At 41.0% G+C, this 19,103-nt stretch overlaps 1 protein-coding gene across 4 annotated transcripts in view; it reads left to right on the top strand.

Annotated features, from left to right (window-relative positions):
• The window catches only part of TNRC6B (trinucleotide repeat containing 6B), a 251,526-nt gene that overhangs the window by 48,995 nt on the left and 183,428 nt on the right, over positions 1–19,103 (top strand). The gene's annotated exons all lie outside the window — the stretch shown is intronic.

Here is a 19,103-nt window from a genome sequence, read left to right as displayed (position 1 = left end):
AAACTGAGCACAAAGTACAGAGTTCTCATTTAACTCCTTCTCCACCAGTTTCCAACCCCCAGTTTCCCCTGCTATCAACATCCTGCCCCAGAGTGGTACACTTGTTACAGTTGAAGAACCTGCATTGATGCACATCACTGTCACCCAAAGTCTACAGTTTACATTAGGATTCATTCTTGGTGGTGTACATTCTGTAATTTTTGACAGATGCTTCGTGACATATAACTACCAGTACAGTATCATAAAAAGTTTCACTGCTCAGAAAATCCTCTGTTCTCCTTCTATTCATCCCTTCGTCCAACCAAGAGCCACTGGCAACCTCTGATCTTATTACTGGCTCCATAATTTTGCCTTTTCCAGAATGTCATATTGTTGGAATCTTACGTATGTAACCTTTTCAGATTGGCTTCTTTCACTGAATAATATCCATTTAAGTTTCCTCCATGTCTTTTCATGGCTTGATAGCTCATTTCTTTTTGGTGATGCATAATCCATTTTCAGTTTGTTTATCCATTCACCTACTGAAGGACATCTTGCTTGCTTCCAAGTGTTGGCAATTAAAGCTGCTGTAAACATCAGTGTTCAGGTTTTTGTGTAGATATAAGTTTTTAGTTCCTTTGAAGTATCAAGGAGTGTGATTGCTGGATTGTAAGCCTGTGTTTAGTTTTGTAAGAAACTGCCAAGCCATTGTCCGAAGTGGTTGTGCTGCACTGCATTCCCACCAGCCAGGGATGAGCATTCCTGTTGCTCCACATCCTTGTCAGCGTTTGCTGTTGTCAGTGTTTCAGTTTTTGGCCATTCTAATAGATGTGTAGTGGTATCTCATTGTTTAATCCATGACTCCTTAATGACATATAATGATGAGCATCTTTTCATATGCTTATTTGCCATCTGTGTGCCTTCTTTGGTAATGTGTCTTATTCAGGTCTTTTGCCATTTTTTAATTGGGTTGTTCATTTTCTTATTGTGTGTTAACAGCCCTTTATCAGATATATCTTTTGCAAATATATTCTCCCAGTCTGTGGCTTGTCTTCTCTTTCTCTTGATTAACTTGATTTTGAATTGGAAGTTTTGGGAAGAACTCTTGCTATATTTTATCTTAACAACAACCACCACCACCACCTACTGCTGTATTCCACTGAAAAGCCGTAGAAACAGTGATCAGCCCAGTAGCAGTATACAACCCTAGTGTCCAAATTATGGTCTCAAAAATACCAGGTATCATAAAAGAAACAGCATTCCTTGGATAGCTTACCCAGTTCTGCAGCAGGAATCATACAAGATAAAGCTAAACCTAGAAATTCTTGATATATTATAAAGAAATCATCAAAAATTATGGCAGATCATATCAAAAGGGCCCAAGAGAATATAAATTGTTGCAGCCACAATGGAGAACAGTATGGAGATTTCTTTTAAAAACTAGGAATAAAACTGCCATATAACCCAGCAATCCCACTACTGGGCATATACTGGGAGAAAACCATGATTCTGAAAGACACATGTACCCCAGTGTTCATTGCAGCACTATTTATAATAGCTAGGACATGGAAGCAACCTAGATGGCCATTGACAGATGAATGGACAAAGAAGTTGTGGTACATATATACAATAGAATATTACTCAGCCATAAAAAGGAATGAATTTGAGTCAGTTCTAGTGAGGTGGATGAACCTAGAGCCTGTTATACAGAATGAAATGAGTTAGAGAAAAATACATATGTTAATACATGTATATGGAATCTAGAAAAATGGTGCTGATGAACTTATTTGCAGGGCAGGAACAGAGACACAGACGTACAGCACAGACTTGTGGACACAGATGGGGAAGGAGAGGTGGGACGGATGGAGAGTAGTGTTGACACATGTACATTACCATATGGAAAAGAGGAAACCAGGGGAAATTTGCTGTATGATGCAGGGAGCTCAACCCGGTGCTCTGTGACAACCCGGAGGGATGGGATGGGGTGGGAGGTGGGACAGAGGTTCAAGAGGTAGGGGACATATATGTATGCCTGTGGGTGATTCTTGTTAACGTGTGGCAGAAAGTAACACAACGTTGTAAACAGATTATCCACCAATTAAAACCAAATTTTTCTAAAAAAGGACCCAAGAGTATACATGAAGAGACTCTCTTTGACCAATGATGCGACAGTTTGAATACCAATAAAAACAGTAACTGAAACATGTATTAGTTCATAGTAATACTTTATAAAAGCTTATTGGTTACCATTTGTTAGTGCTACATTAAGCTTGTGTCTTTCTGTTCCTATACAAATTGATCTGGCTTCTAGATCTGAGTACTAATTTACAAGAATTACAGAGGACAGAGCAACATATTAAATACCAACATGGGGGTCTAATAAGAAAAGTCTAGGCTATGGGAAACCGTACAGGACAAATAGCCTGGTTTCTTTGACAGATGGGTTGCAAAGGAAAAACACATCAAAGCAAACAAAGTAACAAAACCTAGTATATTTATGAGACATTTGGAAATTTGAATACCAGCTGGTGACCTGCTGGTATTTGAAGTATTATTAATATTTTTAAGTGTAATAGTGAAATTGTGAATTTTTAAATAGTTTTTTTTTTGTTGTTGTTAAGGCTAAATACTGATGTGTTTATCCATGAAATAGGTTTGGTTTAAAACTAATGCAGAGGGAGGGAGACAGATGTGGGCTGGATACAGATGAAACGTTGTTGGCCAGGAATTAACTGTTTAAGCTGATGATGAGAACGTGAAGATTCATCATATTATTCTGCCTACTTTTTAAATGTAATTTTATTTCTTTCTTTCTTTTTGGCCACGTGGGATTGTTGTCGCTGTGCGGGCTTTTCTCTAGTCGCGGAGAGCCAGGGCTGCTCTCTAGTTGCAGTGCCCAGGCTTCTCATTGCAGTGGCTTCTCTCGCTCTCTTCCCTTCTCTTCACTAGTGCACAGGCTCTAGTGCACACAGGCTTCAGTAGTTGTGGCTCCTGGGCCCTAGAGCACAGGCTCAGTAGTTGTGGCCCACAGGCTCAGCTGCTCCACGGCATGTGGAAATCTTCCTGGATCAGGGATCTAACCCATGTCTCCTACATTGGCAGGTGGATTCTTTACCACTGAGCCACCAGGGAAGCTCCTATTCTGCCAACTTTTTGTGCTTAAATTTTTCCATAGTAAATTTTTTTGAAAATCTTCCCTAGGAATTCATAACCATGAACTGGCCCGTGTGTGAATGTGAGATTTGAATTCTTACTATCTGTGTAGCATGAGAAACTCAAGCTAATTTACTTTAAGCTGTTCTTGGGTTCGTAGTGTCCAGGAACCTGACAGAACAACACAAATATTCTCAGGGAAAAAAGAAAATCCTACTTAGGACTCAAACAAGTCCCACAAGTACAATTCCAGAGAACAGAAGCCCATGATGAAAAATCACAGATCACTTAGGAAACAAGCTACAATGAGTGAGTCAGCAGAGAGAAAATCAGATGATTTGAAAAGACTATATAGTAATGATTGGAAACTGAATAAAGTAAAAATATTTGAATATATTTAAAGAAATAAAAGCAGAGGTTAAAACCGTAACTAGGTAACTGAAACCATATGAAAACTGAGTTGAAAGTCCCATATGTTGAGGCCGGGTTTTACAGTTGCTGTGCATCATTGTAGAGCTATCTGACTAGCTTTTTAAAAAGATATTAATAACCAGATATATTTGAAAAAGAACTGTTGCCGAAATGAAGAACATGATTATTGAACTTAACAGTTAATTGACAAGTTAAATAGCAGATCAGACACATGAAGAGAGAATTAATGAACTAGAAGATAGAGCTAAAGAAATTGCCCACAGAAAATCCAGAGAAACAAAGAGAAAATCTAAAAGAAAGATTAAGGCATGTGAAAGATACAATGAGGTCTGACATAACATCTAATCAGAGTTCTGGAAGGAGATAATAGAAAAATTGAGAGAGAGTCATTATTTGAAGAGATAATGACTGAGATTTTCCAAAATTGATGAAATACTTGAATCCTCTGAATTAGGAAGTTCAAACAGGATAAAGAAAGAGAAATATCCCCTCAATTCTTTGGAAAATACAAGATCTTAATAGTGGCCAGAGAGAGAAAGCAGACTATTCTCAGAATGATAGCTGACTTCTCATTGGCCAGAGTGGCAGCCACGAGACAGAATGCTGTTGTCAAAGTGCTGAGAGAAAAATAATTATTTTTCAAAGATGATGAAATCAAAACATATTGAAATAAAGACCATTTTATGATGAATGGAGGAAATAGAAGAGTGTTTTGAGCTTTCAGCTATAATACAGTAATTAAGAAAGAGTTTAATACTCTAGAGTCAGCTTGAGTTCTGTTGCCCTTGAATATATTAATCTCTCTGCTTCAATTTCCTTCTCTGTGAAATGGAATGACAGTAATACACTTTGTGGCAGGTTTTAAATAAGTAAATGAGTTACTAAATCTGAAGCATTGTGTTGGAGAAGACTCTTGAGAATGTTGTGTTGGAGAAGACTCTTGAAAGTCCCTTGAACTGCAGGGAGATCAAACCAGTCAGTCCTAAAGAAGTCAGTCCTAAATATTAAGGACTGATGGTGAAGCTGAAGCTCCAATACTTTGACCACCTGATATGAAGAACACTCACTGGAGAAGACCCTGATGCTGGGAAAAATTGAAGGCAGGAGGAGAAGGGGATGACAGAGGATGAGACGGTTGGATGGCATCACCAACTTGATGGACATGAGTTTAAGTAGGCTCCGGGAGTTGGTGATGGACAAAGAAGCCTGGTGCGCTGCAGTCCATGGGGTTGCAAAGAGTTGGACATGAACTGAGCAACTGAACTGAACTAAACTGATTGTGACTGGCCCATAATATGCATTCAGTAAATGTTAGAGATTATAGTACTATACTGAATTTTAGGTACCATCAGTTGTAAGACATGCCATTATTTTATGCTCCACTAAGTAAGGAAGAATGCTCTCAGTTAATTATAAGATATAAGATGGCATTCATTAATTATAAAATCTGCCTGGATTTCAGAGATGTTACCATGTAAAGAAAAAAATATGTACCTCAGAATTGGTGAAAGGAATATAGTTTTCCATTGTCCACTCCTGCAATGACTAGCTGGTTATTTGAAAATCATTTCTTGAATAACTTTGCTTTTCTTCACTGGTTTGAGGAGTCCTTTTTTTAATCATAATTTCCTTTGTGTGCTGTGTGTTGTGCAAAGTCACTTTAGTCATGTCCAGCTATTTGTGACCCCATCACCTGCTGTGACTCTGTGGACTGTTGCCCAGCAGGCTCCTCTGTCCATGGGATTCTCCAGGTGAGAATACTGGAGTGGGTTGCCATGCCCTCCAGGGGATCTTCCCCACCCAAGGATTGAACCCATATCTCTTATGTCTCCTGCATTGGCAGTCTGATTCTTTACCACTGAGCTACCAGGGAAGCCCAACTTTCCCTTTCATTGCGCATTGTTTTCTCCTTGATTGATAAGCGCTTCGACCATGGAGTCAAGGAGATTAGTATATTGGATGAGAATTAATGGGAAGGGAGATTGAACATAAGCAATGTAGCAGATTGTAGCATCACAAAGGAATGACACTTGAAGAGCAGGTTTGGAGAAGACCATTTCTTTTTGGATAGGTTAGGTTGGGGGTTGGAGGGACCTTGTGATAGAAATTCTTATTAGGTTCCCAAATTCTCTCCTCATCTTGGCCCATTCCTTTCTCTCTGTTTCTTTCCAAACCACTAATTCTCAAAAATTTAGCCTCCATCAGAATCACATGGAGGGCTCTTTAAAAAGCACAGATTGCTGGCCCTGCCTACAGAGTTTCTGATTCAATAGGTCTGAGTAAAGCCTTAGAAATTACATTTCTGTCCATTCCCTGGTGATGCTGCTGCTGCTGCTGAACTGGGGGACTTTACTTTGAGAACTACTGCTTAAGACCGAGCCCTCTTCCTTTCCATCTAGATTATTCTAAACAGCCTCTAGTTTTGGCTTCTTTTCCCAATTTTCCTGTCCTTTGACACCTCCTGATACAAATTAGGATTATAGTGGAGGGAGTAGACATGGAAAGAAAGGAATTAACCTGAACCACATTGCAGAAGAAAGATGAATGGCCTTAGGGGACTGAATAGATATGAGAGACAAAGCAGCAGGAAGCACAAGAGACGTCTTCTAAACCTTGCTACCAGATTTACTCTTAAAAACCCTCTTTCATCTTGTTATTTCCCTATTCAAGAATCTGCAGCATGATACATCTAAAATGAGATTTAAATAAAGTACGACTTACACTTGACACCTAACCAGTGTGATTTCTCCTGTTGTGTCTAAGTCAGATCTCTTCATGACAAGTGACTTTGCGAGTAAATTTCTGTATTACCAAATACTTTCAGGCCCATGCCAGTGACCTACTTTAAGCAATATCCAATTTAATGATTCCAGTTCAGCAAACTAATTTGGATACATTTTAGGACTTGCATAGAATTCAGTCTGAAGTACACTTGTATAAAGACTATCGATTTCTAAGGGTTAGTTTATACCCTATTTAGAAATCCTATTTATTGTATGTATATTATTATTTTTATCTCATTATACACTGTGCTTTCCATATTTACCTTTTTCTTATGCTTGCTGTTTGGCCATTAAAAAAGGGGAGGCATTATGCCAAATATTTATATTTGCAATTATAAATGCAATTGAGGCCAGAGTGTGTGTTTGTATGTACAGGTGGGATGAAATAAATAAATGATAGTGAAAGCCTGTATATCAAGATCACTGTGTTGATCCTGGATTTGAAAATAAGTATAGAGATGATGCTTTAGGTTTTTAAGATATTTAGTACGTGAAATATTTTTATTTTTTAATTTTTAAAAGCTGACTTTTCTTGTTATTTCTCTGTTATTTCTCCCGTGTGTAGGTGAGATTTTAAATATGTGGGAATTCTGTTGTTTGTTGTTCAGTCGCTCTGTCGTGTCTGACTCTTTGGGACCCAGTGGACTGCAGCACTTGAGGCATCTCTGTCCTCCACTGTATCCTGGGGTTTGCTCACATTCATGGACATGAGTCGGTGATGCTATCTAACCATCTCATTCTCTGCCACCCCCTTCTCCTTTTGCCTTCGGTCTTTCCCAAAATGGGGTCTTTTCCAATGGGTTGGCTGTTTGCATCAGGTGGCCAGAGTGCTTGAGCTTCATTTTCAGTATTAGTCCTTCCAGTGGATATTCAGGGTTGATTTCCTTTAGGATTGACTGGTTTGAGGACTTCTGGAATGAGGATTCTGGCTAGCTGTAAAAGAATGTCAAATATTTGTGTGGTTTTTTTTTTTTAATCTTTATTGTGGCATAATTTACATAACTATAAATTCTCCCATTTTAGGTATAAAATTGAGACAGTGCTTCCAGTTTGTATTGTTCATACAGAGTAGAGGGGCACTGAAGGAGCACTCTTATGTGGATAGAGATGCATGTTTGGAGCCTTTGTAGCTTATTCATTCCACAGATTGAGCATCTACTACGTATCAGGCACTGTGCTATATATTGGGGAATGAAGCATGAACGACTTAGTTTCTGCTCTCAAGGAAGTAGTTAACCATAAGGGCTATATAAAGGAAAACAAGCTATAATCCTGGGCCATGGGAACCCAGAAGAAGAGTAGCTAATCTGGAGGGGCTTTGGGGGATGGGGCATTATCAGAGTATATTGATTTACTAGTAATTGTTGTTGTTCAGTTGCCAAGTCATGTCTGACTGTGCGACCCCATGGACTGCAGCATGCCAGGCTCCCCTGTCCTCCACTATCTCCTGGAATTTGCTCAGATTCATGTTCATTGAGTTGGTGTTGCTATCTAACCATCTGATCCTTTGCCGCCCCCTTCTCCTTTTGCCTTCAATCTTTCCCAGCATCAGGGTCTTTTCCAGTGAGTCGACTCACTCATCAGCTGGCCAAAGTATTGGAACTTCAGCTTCAGCATCAGTGCTTCTAAATATTCAGGGTTGATTTCCTTTAGAATTGACTGGTTTGATCTCCTTGCAGTCCAAGGGACTCTTGTCAAGAGTCTTCTCCAGTACCACAATTCAAAAGCATTAATTCTTCAGCACTCAGCCTGCTGCTGCTGCTGCTGCTGCTGCTAAGTCGCTTCACTTGTGTCCAACTCTGTGCGACCCCATAGACGGCAGCACACCAGGCTTCCCTGTCCCTGGGATTCTCCAGGCAAGAACACTGGAGTGGGTTGCCATTTCCTTCTCCAATGCATGAAAGTGAAAAGTGAAAGTGAAGTCGCTCAGCCATGTCCTACTCTAGCGACCCCATGGACTGCAGCCTACCAGGCTCCTCCATCCATGGGATTTTCCAGGCAAAAGTACTGGAGTGGGGTGCCATTGCCTTCTCCGACTCAGCCTGCTAATACCTAGTTAATAATAATACTTGATAATAATAGCTAGATAATAATAATAGCTAATACCCAGTGTTTGTTCTCTCCCAGGCCTGTTCCAGACGCTTTGCATATATTTACTCATTGAATCATTACAAAAACCTAGTGAGGCAGGTTGTATTTTCAACTCATTTTTATAGATGAAGAATCTACAAGATTATTGTTGATAAATTGACCAAGGTCACCCTGCCCAGTAAATGGCTGATCTGGAATTTGAACCAGTCGGTGTGGCCCTAGAATCTGTGTCTCCTGAAAAGCTTTCTCACTGGAGATGACATCCAGGCTGTGTCTTGAATGTTTGTACTTAGTCTGACAGAATGATGATTGGGTTTTGTCTCCATGGTCTTCTAGACAGATATCAGAAGTGAAGGTAAAGAAAGCTCAGGGTTGAGCACGAGTGTGACAGACTCCTTGTACTACCTGTGAAGAAGGTGGGTGGCAAGAGATGAGACTAGGAAGGCAGGACTGGATAATGAAGGGATGCCAGCTAAGGAATTTGGGTTCTGTCATCTAATTTGTAAAGTTATAGCAAAGATACCACTTTTTCCTTTGTATGTATTTGATCTTTGTTTTGCTTTCATTGTTTTTTATTGTGAAATATATCGCACAACCAGAGACGTGTGTAAAATACAAATGTAAAACTTAGTTATTTTAAAATAACCAGTTCTGAGATCAAAGAATAGGACATTACAGGAACCAGCAGCCCTTAGTGAGCTTTCTAGAGACACCCCGACTTCCACCTGCAGGTAACCACTCTTCTGATTTCTTTTCTTTCCTTTCTCCTTTTATCACCCACGCATGTCTAAACATTATAAGTTTGGCTGATTTTGAACAGAGTCACACACTATATATTCTTTTATTATGTGGTCATTATGTTTTTGAAATCCATCCATGTTCTGTGTGGTTGTTATTTCCTGATTTTAATTGCTGTATGGTATTCCATTTTATGAATATGCTATTCTACTGTTGAGAATATCTGGGTTGTTCCCAGCTGGGGGCTCTTATAATAGTGCTGCTTTGAAAATTTTTGTGTATCTTTCGGTGCCCCTGTGCATGAATTCTTTGGGGTATATACCTGGGAGTGGAATTGCTGGATCGTGAAGTATGTCTCTTTTCCACTTGAGAAGAATAATGCCAGACTATATTCCAAAGTGGATATAGCAGTTTGTTTATACATTCACACAAGTAGTACATGGTTATTCCCATTGTTCCATACCCTTGGCCACACTTGTTATTATCAGACTTTAAAAATTTTAATTGTTCTGGTATACAAAGTTATATCGCTGTGATTTTCTTTTTCTTTTTTTCCATCATGGTTTTGATGGAAGTATTTTTCTTACTTATTATTGAGGTTCGACAACTTTTTATTTGTTTTTGTGGTTTGTTTGTTTATTTGGTGATGTGCCTCACCTAGCCTCTTGCCCATTTTCCTATTGTTATCTTTCGTTTCTTGTCAGAACTCCTTTTTATTTTGAATATGAGTCCTTTATTGGTTTTATATGACCCACTTTTTCCTTTTTCTGAGGATGTCTTTTGGTGAACAAAAACTGAATTTTGGTATCATTATCTTTTATCTGTCTTTTGTCCATGGTTACTCTTGTTTTCTGTTTAAGAGCTCCTTCCCAGTGCCTCGGTGATGGTAACATCCCACATTGTTTTCCGGAAGCTTTACTACTTATCTTTCACATTTAGATACATAGTTCACTTGAAATTGATTTTTATGCATGGTAATTCTTAATTGACTTATTAGTGCCTTGAAGATTATTTTTAATATTTTGTCCAGATTTTCTAGGCTATTCTTAGCAGGATAAGCTTGTTGGTCTGAATTATCTAGTTTAGCATTCCCAGAAGCAGAAATCTCTTTTTAAAGTTTCAGTTTCACTTTGGCTTCAAAATGACCTATCCTCTTCTGTAAAGGGGCCTTAATAAATATGTTTACTAAAAAATAGCATAAAAAAGACTGAAAAACTATATAGATTCATGATTGCTTTTATTATATAATTTTTTTATTTAAAAGACTAAAAAAGAAGTTTCTGTTTCATCTGTGCTTCTCTCAGCTATAAAACAACTGTTAGGCAACTTAAAGCTTGCTGCATGAAAAGAACAACTGTACTTATTGCAGGATAATTTTAGAATGTTTCATTTCCATTTAGAATTTTGCCATAGCTATACACTATCCAACGTTGATTGATCAAACAGTTTAATGATGGTGATGGCCACCCCCTTTCTCCCATCTATCCATATATTTAAGCCTCTTTTTTGGCCAGAGATGGACTGTATGCAAACCACATCCAGCATGCTTTTAGTTTGTGCCACAAAATATGAAGAAAATGTTTTCAGTTTGTGGCAACTAGATCCATGACATATGATGCTCCGGGAACTGTTTTTACAGTCGCAAGATGCACGAGAACGGAATAGCAAACTCCCATGGTTATTGGCAAGGAAAAACTGGCTACGTGGCTGATGTTAAATGTGTTTCTTTAAGACAGCCAGATCAAGAAATGTCTGAAGAATCTGAGACTGTGGCAGAGAGATGATTTTGCAGTTAGTAAACACAGCCTTGGGAAGCCCCGGCAAGGCAGTTTCTTGTGAGCCATTTACAGCTTCTGGGAGGAGAGCGCAGTGGAGGTGCCAGCGAGCAAGGGCTGACGTGGCCTCCGGGGAATGTTACAGGGGCTGCAGAGCCTCCTCTGTGGGCACAGAGCACCACGGGGTTAGAGGAGGCTTCTGGTCCCCACTTTGCCTGGCCATTTCGGTCTCTCAGTCTCACGATGAAGGTGAGCCTGGTTGTAGCCAAGAGTTTACAGGGAAGCATTGCGTACTTAGAAATTATGGCTCTCCAGCCACATATTTCCTTCCTGCCCAGCCCTTGCATATAGCATTTTCTTTCTCTTTTAAAATTAACGATTCCCCAAAGTGTGGTCCACGGATCCCCCGCACTCCCCCAGGTCTAGATCCTTCCAGGGGGTCCATGAAATCACAACTCTTTAATAACATTAAGATGTTATATGCCTTTTAAACTCATTCCTGAGTGTACAGTGGAGTTTTCCAGAGGCTACATGGCATGCAATACTGCAAAAGATTGAATGCAAAAGCAGATATTAGGATATAGCTGTTGTCTGATACTTGCAAAATATCAAAGATACTTAGAAAAGTGTAAAAAAGTGGCACTGTTCTCTAAACTTTTAGCCTTTAAAATATTTTTAATTTAAAAATGTTAACGTGTAATCATTTATTACTTATATATTTAAATATTTATGAGTGAATATTTTAAATTTTTCATAGTTTTCATTTTTAATGTGTTTGTTGTGGTTTAGTTGTTAAGTCGTATCCAACTCTTTTGTGACTCCACAGATCATAGCCTGCCAGGCTCCTCTCTCCATGGGATTTCCCAGGCAAGAATACTGGAGTGAGTTGCCATATCCTTCTCTAGGGGATCCTTCCTGACTCGGGGATTGAACCCATGTCTCCTGCATTGGCAGGCGGATTCTTTACCACTGAGGCACCTGTAAATATTGTTAACTACAACCCACATAAACAAAAGCTTTTGCAGATCCTTAATAATTTTTAGGGACGTAAAGAGACCCTGCAATGAAAAAGTTTTACAATCACTGCTTTAGATCCCATCAGTTCCAGCCGGGATCTTGGTTTCTCCCTGAAGGCTGCACAGGTTGTCCAGCCCACCATTTTTTCTGCATCCTCGAAACTTCTGTGCCGCACAGCTTACTGCTTAGTTTTTGTGGAACTGCTTGGTGTGCTAATTTTCTTCTCCTTATCAATAATGTAAGACCTTTAAGGATAGGGAAAGTGTTTGTTGCTTAGTCATGTCCGACTCTTTGCAACCCCGTGGACTGTAGCCCACCAGGCTCCTCTGTCTGTTGGATTCTCCAGGCAAGAATACTGGAGTGGGTTGCCATTCCCTTCTCCAGGGATCTTCCTGACCTAGAGACTGAACCTGGGTCTTCGGCATTGCAGGCAGGTTCTTTACCATCTCAGCCACCAGGGAAGCTCTAAGGATAGGGATCATATCTTAAATGAGATGTCCATGATGTATATTGCTGAACACAGCATAAATAGTTTCATATTATTATCTTCAATATCAATATTAAATTTTCCCTTATTGTTTGAGTGGAGAACCAATATGCATTTGAAATTTTGTAGACAACCTTCATAGAAATACCTATTTGATTTTTTTTAACTACATAAATTGAATACACAACATGGAAAAAGAATACTTTTTGATTACAGATCATCAATATATTGAATGCAAAAGCTGAGCATCTTAGTCTGTTTAATTATTTTCCTTTTCTTTAATATTTCTTTATTTGCCTGCACGAGTCTTATTTGAAGCATGATAAATCTTCCATCTTTGTTGTGACATATGGGCTCTTTAGTTGTGGCAGGTTGAGCTCTTATTTATGGCATGTGGGATCTAGTTCCCTGACCAGGGATTGAACCCTGGCCCCCTGTGTTGGGAGCACGGAGTCTTAGCCACTGGACCACCAGGGAAGCCCCCTGCTACCGCTACTGCTGCTAAGTCACTTCAGTCGTATCCGACTCTGTGCGACCCCAAAGACGGCAGCCCACCAGGCTCCCCCATCCCTGGGATTCTCCAGGCAAGAATACTGGAGTGGGTTGCCATATCCTTCTCCAATGCATGAAAGTGAAAAGTGAAAGTGAAGTTGCTCAGTCGTGTCTGACTCTTCGCGACTGCATGGACTGCAGCCCACCAGGCTCCTCCATCCATGGGATTTTCCAGGCAAGAGTACTGGAGTGGGGTACCATTGCCTTCTCCAGGGAAGCCCCCTAATCTCTTTAATTCTTTGTGGCCAATGATTGCAGTTAAACCTAGTCAGAGGCCCTTGTTCTGAAACCAGCGAGCATAGTGCTAGGTGTTTCGTAAGCCTCAGGAAAGCTGGTTGAGTTGAATCTGCTGTTCAGTAGCTGCCTCTGCTGTTCTTATAGCTGGCAGTCATTATTCCCCACCGTCCCGCCCCCACCTTCATGTGACTGGCAGTTTGTGTAGGTCTTAGAGGGTAGCTTTACTTTCTGAAGCCCTTTGTGTTAAAGAATTGACAAGTTGTCCTGGACTAAGCCAGAGGGCATTAGTTCCATTTGACCAAACTGGATTAGTAGTTGAAGGTGAGGCATGTGCCTTTTTCTTCATCGCTGCTTCAGCTTATTTATTAGGCAACTCTTCCCTGACTTAAAAGTTACAAGAATAAATTTAACATCTTTATGCCAGGGTCCTGTTCTCAGTCCCAGAGTTTCTTCACAGCTTCTCCGTGGCAATCTGTGGGTTCATGCGGGTAGCACAGTGCCCTGAGAGCCTAGCATGACTTCAACATGGTATTTCTAGAACAGACATGAAACCTGGCAGGTGGCTCATTCACTGAGTGAATGATTGGAATCAGTACTGTGGCCCTGGATGTACTCTTATAAGCGATGAACAGCATCCTTATTTCAGTAAACAAAGAATATTATATTGAGTTGACTTTATAGTTCCCCCCTCCAAATGCATGTTTTTGTTTCAGGAGAATTTATTGGAATATCCTTTGCACTGGCACTGTTTTACGTGATGGTGATACAGTGATAAAAAGACTTAGCCCTTCCTGTCTTCAGAAAACTTACAACCTTGTAGTCTATACAGCATAAACAAGCCTAGTGGAAATATATACCGAGTATAGTTGCTAACCCAGAGGAAGGACCCATCCAGAGCACCTGGAGCAAAAGAGAAGAATCAAGACAAACTTGATAGGAAAGGTTTCCCTTTTCTTGCATCATCAAAATTGAAATTTGCCCTGTGAGAGAAGGAGTCCAGTTGACACAACATGTACAAAATCACAGACACGTGAAACCCTGTGGTGCTTAAGAGAAACTGAAAGCAGAGTGGTTTTGTGAGATGAAGGTGAGAGCTGAATGGATCCTGGGCCTTGTATACCACGCGGTGGAATTGGATTTCATCTTGAAGATGGATGAAAGGCATTGCAAAGGCCCTGTGGTTTTGCCCTTTATAACGGTAATTCTAATGGCAGTGGGGGTGGGGTGGGTCTTAAGGGTAAGAAAACCAGTTTAAAAAACAAGTGGATAAATCAGTGGAGATTATGCCAGAACTAAGGCAGAGATGATAGGAATAGGGAAGAAAGTACCTGTTGAAATATTGGAGGATTAGAGCTGACAGCAGAGAAAGCAATGGCACCCCACTCCAGTACTCTTGCCTGGAAAATCCCATGGATGGAGGAGCCTGGTAGGCTGCAGTCCATGGGGTCGCAAAGAGTTGGAGACGACTGAGCGACTTCACTTTCACTTTTCACTTTCATGCATTGGAGAAGGAAATGGCAACCCACTCCAGTGTTCTTGCCTGGAGAATCCCAGGGACGGGGGAGCCTGGTGGGCTGCCGTCTATGAGGTCGGTCACACAAGAGTCAGACACGACTGAAGCGACTTAGCAGCAGCAGCAGAGCTGACAGTTTGGTGAGAGGAAAATGGAGGTGATGGTTCCAGATTTTTGAGTGGGATGCTAGTATTCCCAAGACAGGCAGATTATTTTAAGGGGAGTGTTATTTTGTTTCATTATATTGTGTTTTAGGGACCTGCGGAACATGAGGTAGAGAAGTCTATTGACATTAGGAAGTTATACAGATGGCTTTGAAGGTTGTAAGAAAGGTCAGCCCTAGAGAGAGATCTGGGAGTCATTGAGATAATGTTGTTCAGTCACTCAGTTGTGTCCGACTCTTTGCCACCCCATGGACTGTAGCCTGCCAGACTCCTTTGTCCATGGGATTCTCCAAGCAAGAATATTGGAGTGGGTTGCCATGCCCTTCACCAGGGGATCTTCCCGACCCAGGGATTGAACCTGGGTCTGCTGCATTGCAGGCAGATTCTCTACTGTCTGAGCCACCAGGGAAACCCCTTCTGTGGGATAAAGGGACTAAATATGTTCCATGTCAGTTTGAGCATCAGAACTATGCTCAAATCCTTAAAACCAGGAGTTGAGTTGAATTTCTTCACCATGACCTTTGTTCCCCAGTCCTCCATGCGCAGAAGCAGCTGCTTCTCACCCAGCAACCCCCTGCCCATCATGGGAATCTGAAAACCAACAGTATTGACAAGGGCCTTGGACTGGCTGCAAGCCTAGGGCGACAGGGAGATCCAGACTCAGCCAAGGACCAGGAACTAAAGCAAAGTGCCCCTGGCCTAGTGATGAGATCTCACGTCCTTAACATCAGGATGGAAAGGGGCTTCCAAATGACACATATTTCAGATCCTTCTAATTTTTAGAAGCCAAAGAAAGGTTACAGCGAATAATTCAATGATAGCCATTGTATTTGACAACTGGGAGTGATAGGGAGAGAAACCAAATGTTGATGATGATTAAGTCCATGAGAGATTAGGACACTGAGACCACAAATAAAACTTCTTTTTAAAGAGCTTTGGACTTGCCTGGTGGTCCAGTGGCTAAGACTGGGCTCCCAATGCAGGGATCCTAGGTTCGATCCCTGGTCAGAAAACTAGATCCCACATGTCATGACTAAAGATCTTACATGCCACAACTAAGACCTGGTGCAGCCAAATAAATAAATATATATACATATTTAAGGGATATTCCCTAATGGCTCAGACAGGACATAATCCGCCTACAATGCAGGAGACCCAGGTTCGATCCCTCGGTAGGGAAGATCCCCTGGAAATAGAGCTTGACTAGAGGGGAGGAAGGGCACACCATCTGCAGGAGATTTTAGGATTAAAGGGGGTGATTTTAGGAATGGGCAGACTTGAACATTTTTACAGAATTTCCAAAGTGTTGAACTGAAGTAGACGTGACCTAAAACTGCAAGTAGCATTTCCAGATCTTGGAACAATGGTAACCCTTGGGTATTGGTAGCTAAATAAACCCATCTTCCTGTAGTAGTACTACCTTTATCTGCACCCCTTAGGCTCTGACTTTATTATTGGTGTTACTTAATTCAACAGGTTCCTTTTTGCCCTCTTGGGCTGTGTGCCCCGCATATAGAGCTGGATTCGTAGTCCCCTCCTGTCTGCCCCTAGTCTCCTGGTCTGTGCTCGCCTCCCAGGAAAACCTCCCTGGCCTCATTGCTGGTGTTTTGCTCCACCCCCATGTCTGCTGTTCTTCCAGACATCTTGCTTGAAGTTAGGCCAGTCGCCAACAATGTAGACAGTCTGGGTTTTCCGTGTTATTTATGACTCAGAAGTTTACAGTGTATTCTTAATAATCTGCATCTGGAGAATTATGCTGATTATCAAACATAGCAGTAGTGGTGAGTCCTGGGAGGACCAGGGCAGGGAGGGAGGGCAGTGGTCAAGGACTTTATCTATATTGCTTGAAGTTTTTGAAATGAGAATTAAAATTATATTTAGAAGAATCATGCTGAACAATCAAGTCTCAAAATTAAAATTCCATCATATCAGAGACATTATTAGTAAATATAGTTTATTGGATATGTACTTCTTTTCATATTCTTTGTAAAGGATTCAGTTCTAATTCCACCTGGTGAGTTTAGTTCTGTACTTGGCTGTGGAGAAACTCTTTAAGCCTACTTGAAGTTTTGTAGGGCCTGGATATTGATGTAGTCCAAGATCCACTGAACCTTCCCACCCCACTGTGTGAATTTCAAGACCAATTTGGTTACTCTGTGAGAGACTAGAGAAAACTAGAGCAGTTCAAGTAGCTTACTGCCATGGCTACGCATGATCAGATGGAAGGATTATAGGGCAGCTCTGAACATTTCAGATGGTGTTTGCGAGGAATTTGCCATTACTCATACCTTAGAAGGAAAACAGTGCTGTAGATAACTTCAATTAGATAATTTTCAGTGTTGATTTTAGAATTAAATTTTCTGTGTACCTTGAATAGGAGTGCATCTGATACGGAGGTTCACGGCCCTGCAGAGAAAGTAATGAAGCTGTTCTGTAAAAACTGGTTTCCAGAGTACTTGGAAAACTGCCCAGTTTCCCCCGCTGGCAACTCCTCTGCTTTAACTCCTTTTCCGTCACTGACCGCCAGCAAGTGTCTGGGACCAACTGCCAAACAGGCAAAGGACCGATCTGGCCACGGTGTCTTAAGCTTGTCTGTTAGCAAGATTTGTAATAATGGGCCCCTGTATGAAATTGGTACAGAATTTAGTGTTTACCCTGAGAAGGATGTTTAAGCCTGGGCAGAAACTAATCACAATAGAGAACCAAAAATTAAGTCTTTTACCTTGCTAGTCTGTGGTTGAGAAAAAGTTCAAGAATCCCATCTTTCTCTGAGGTGCTGAGCATCACACATAACCACAGAGTTTACATCCTTGTGAGGGCCAGGCTCATCTTGGAAGCTGTGCCTGGCTTCTTCAGCCTTCCCCGGTGCCATTTAATGGGGACGCTTCCACACTGCAGTACTGTTATTGGGGTCACATCAACATTCAGTTCAGTCTGTGTTTATTGAGCTCCATCTGATACCAAGTTCAAAGGTAATGTAAGACGTAGGTAGTCCTTGTTGTCAAGGAGTTCTGTTGCATGAATAAAACAGATCCATGGATATTACCGATATTGTATGGTCTCAGAAGAGGAACACTTCAGCCAAGAAGGGTACAGAAAACTGTGAGGAGCTAACGCCTGAGGCACATCTTAAAAGAGGAGTAGAAGGGAGTGAGGCAGCGGGCTCCCAGGGATGCAAGTGCACGTCATGAGCAAGGCTGCCCTGTGCCAACCATGCGACCAGGATGTGATATGATGACAGGACTGGAGGGATTTTGAATTTTACCCTAATGACAATGGGTAGTTACTGACTAGATTTTGCCAGTGATGTACCCAAAGGTCAAATTGGCTTTTTAGAAAGGAAGATTGTTGGGATAACAGTGTGTATAATAGGAGGGTAAAGCTAATAATTAAAATGTTACTGACACTCATCATATAGGACTTCCCAGGTGGCTTAGAGATAAGGAATCTGTTGCAATGCAGGAGATACAGGTTCGATCCCTGGGTCAGGAAGATCCTCTAGAGAAGGAAATGGCAACCCATTCCAGTATCCTTGCCTGGGAAATCCCAAGGACAGAGGAGCCTGGTGGGCTACAGTCTATGAGGTCACAAGAGTCAGACACGACTTAGCAACTAAATAGCAACAATAAATACTCATCATAGTACCATTCCATCTGAGATTTATTTTTTCAAACACTGAAAATAAGCTAAGGTGGAGATGATGGTAGATAAGAGGGCATTAAGATACCTTTGAGATTGAGTAAAACATCACCTCAAATGCTGTGACCTAAGGTAGTTCTGAACCTGTAATTTATAATCTGTAGCCATGGGAAGTGGAATGTGCTTTCTTGGACAGAAATGTTAACTTGATTGTGAAACTAGGTGGCCAACTTCCAAACAGTGACGGGCTTTCTGACAGCAGTGTTGATGCTAATCACAGATACATTTCTGCCGCATTTGTCCCCACGTTGAGCAGAATATCCTTCTGGCATTTGTTTCTGCCGTTGTAAAATGAAAGAACTGGCCTGGGATCTTTAACTATCTAATAATACATGGCTGTCATTTCATGTGTGTGTGTGTATATATATTTCACATATATATAAAGAGAGAAGACATTCCTTCACGAAATAACATTTTCACTGCACTTATTAGCAGCTTGCTGTCATTTGCTTTGATTCTTAAGAGGCCATTCCAGCAATTAAT

This window comes from Bos indicus x Bos taurus, chromosome 5 (genome assembly GCF_003369695.1).
Source record: "Bos indicus x Bos taurus breed Angus x Brahman F1 hybrid chromosome 5, Bos_hybrid_MaternalHap_v2.0, whole genome shotgun sequence".
In the NCBI taxonomy this organism is placed as follows: Eukaryota; Metazoa; Chordata; class Mammalia; order Artiodactyla; family Bovidae; genus Bos; species Bos indicus x Bos taurus.
This window is presented reverse-complemented; position numbering and strand designations above follow the sequence as displayed.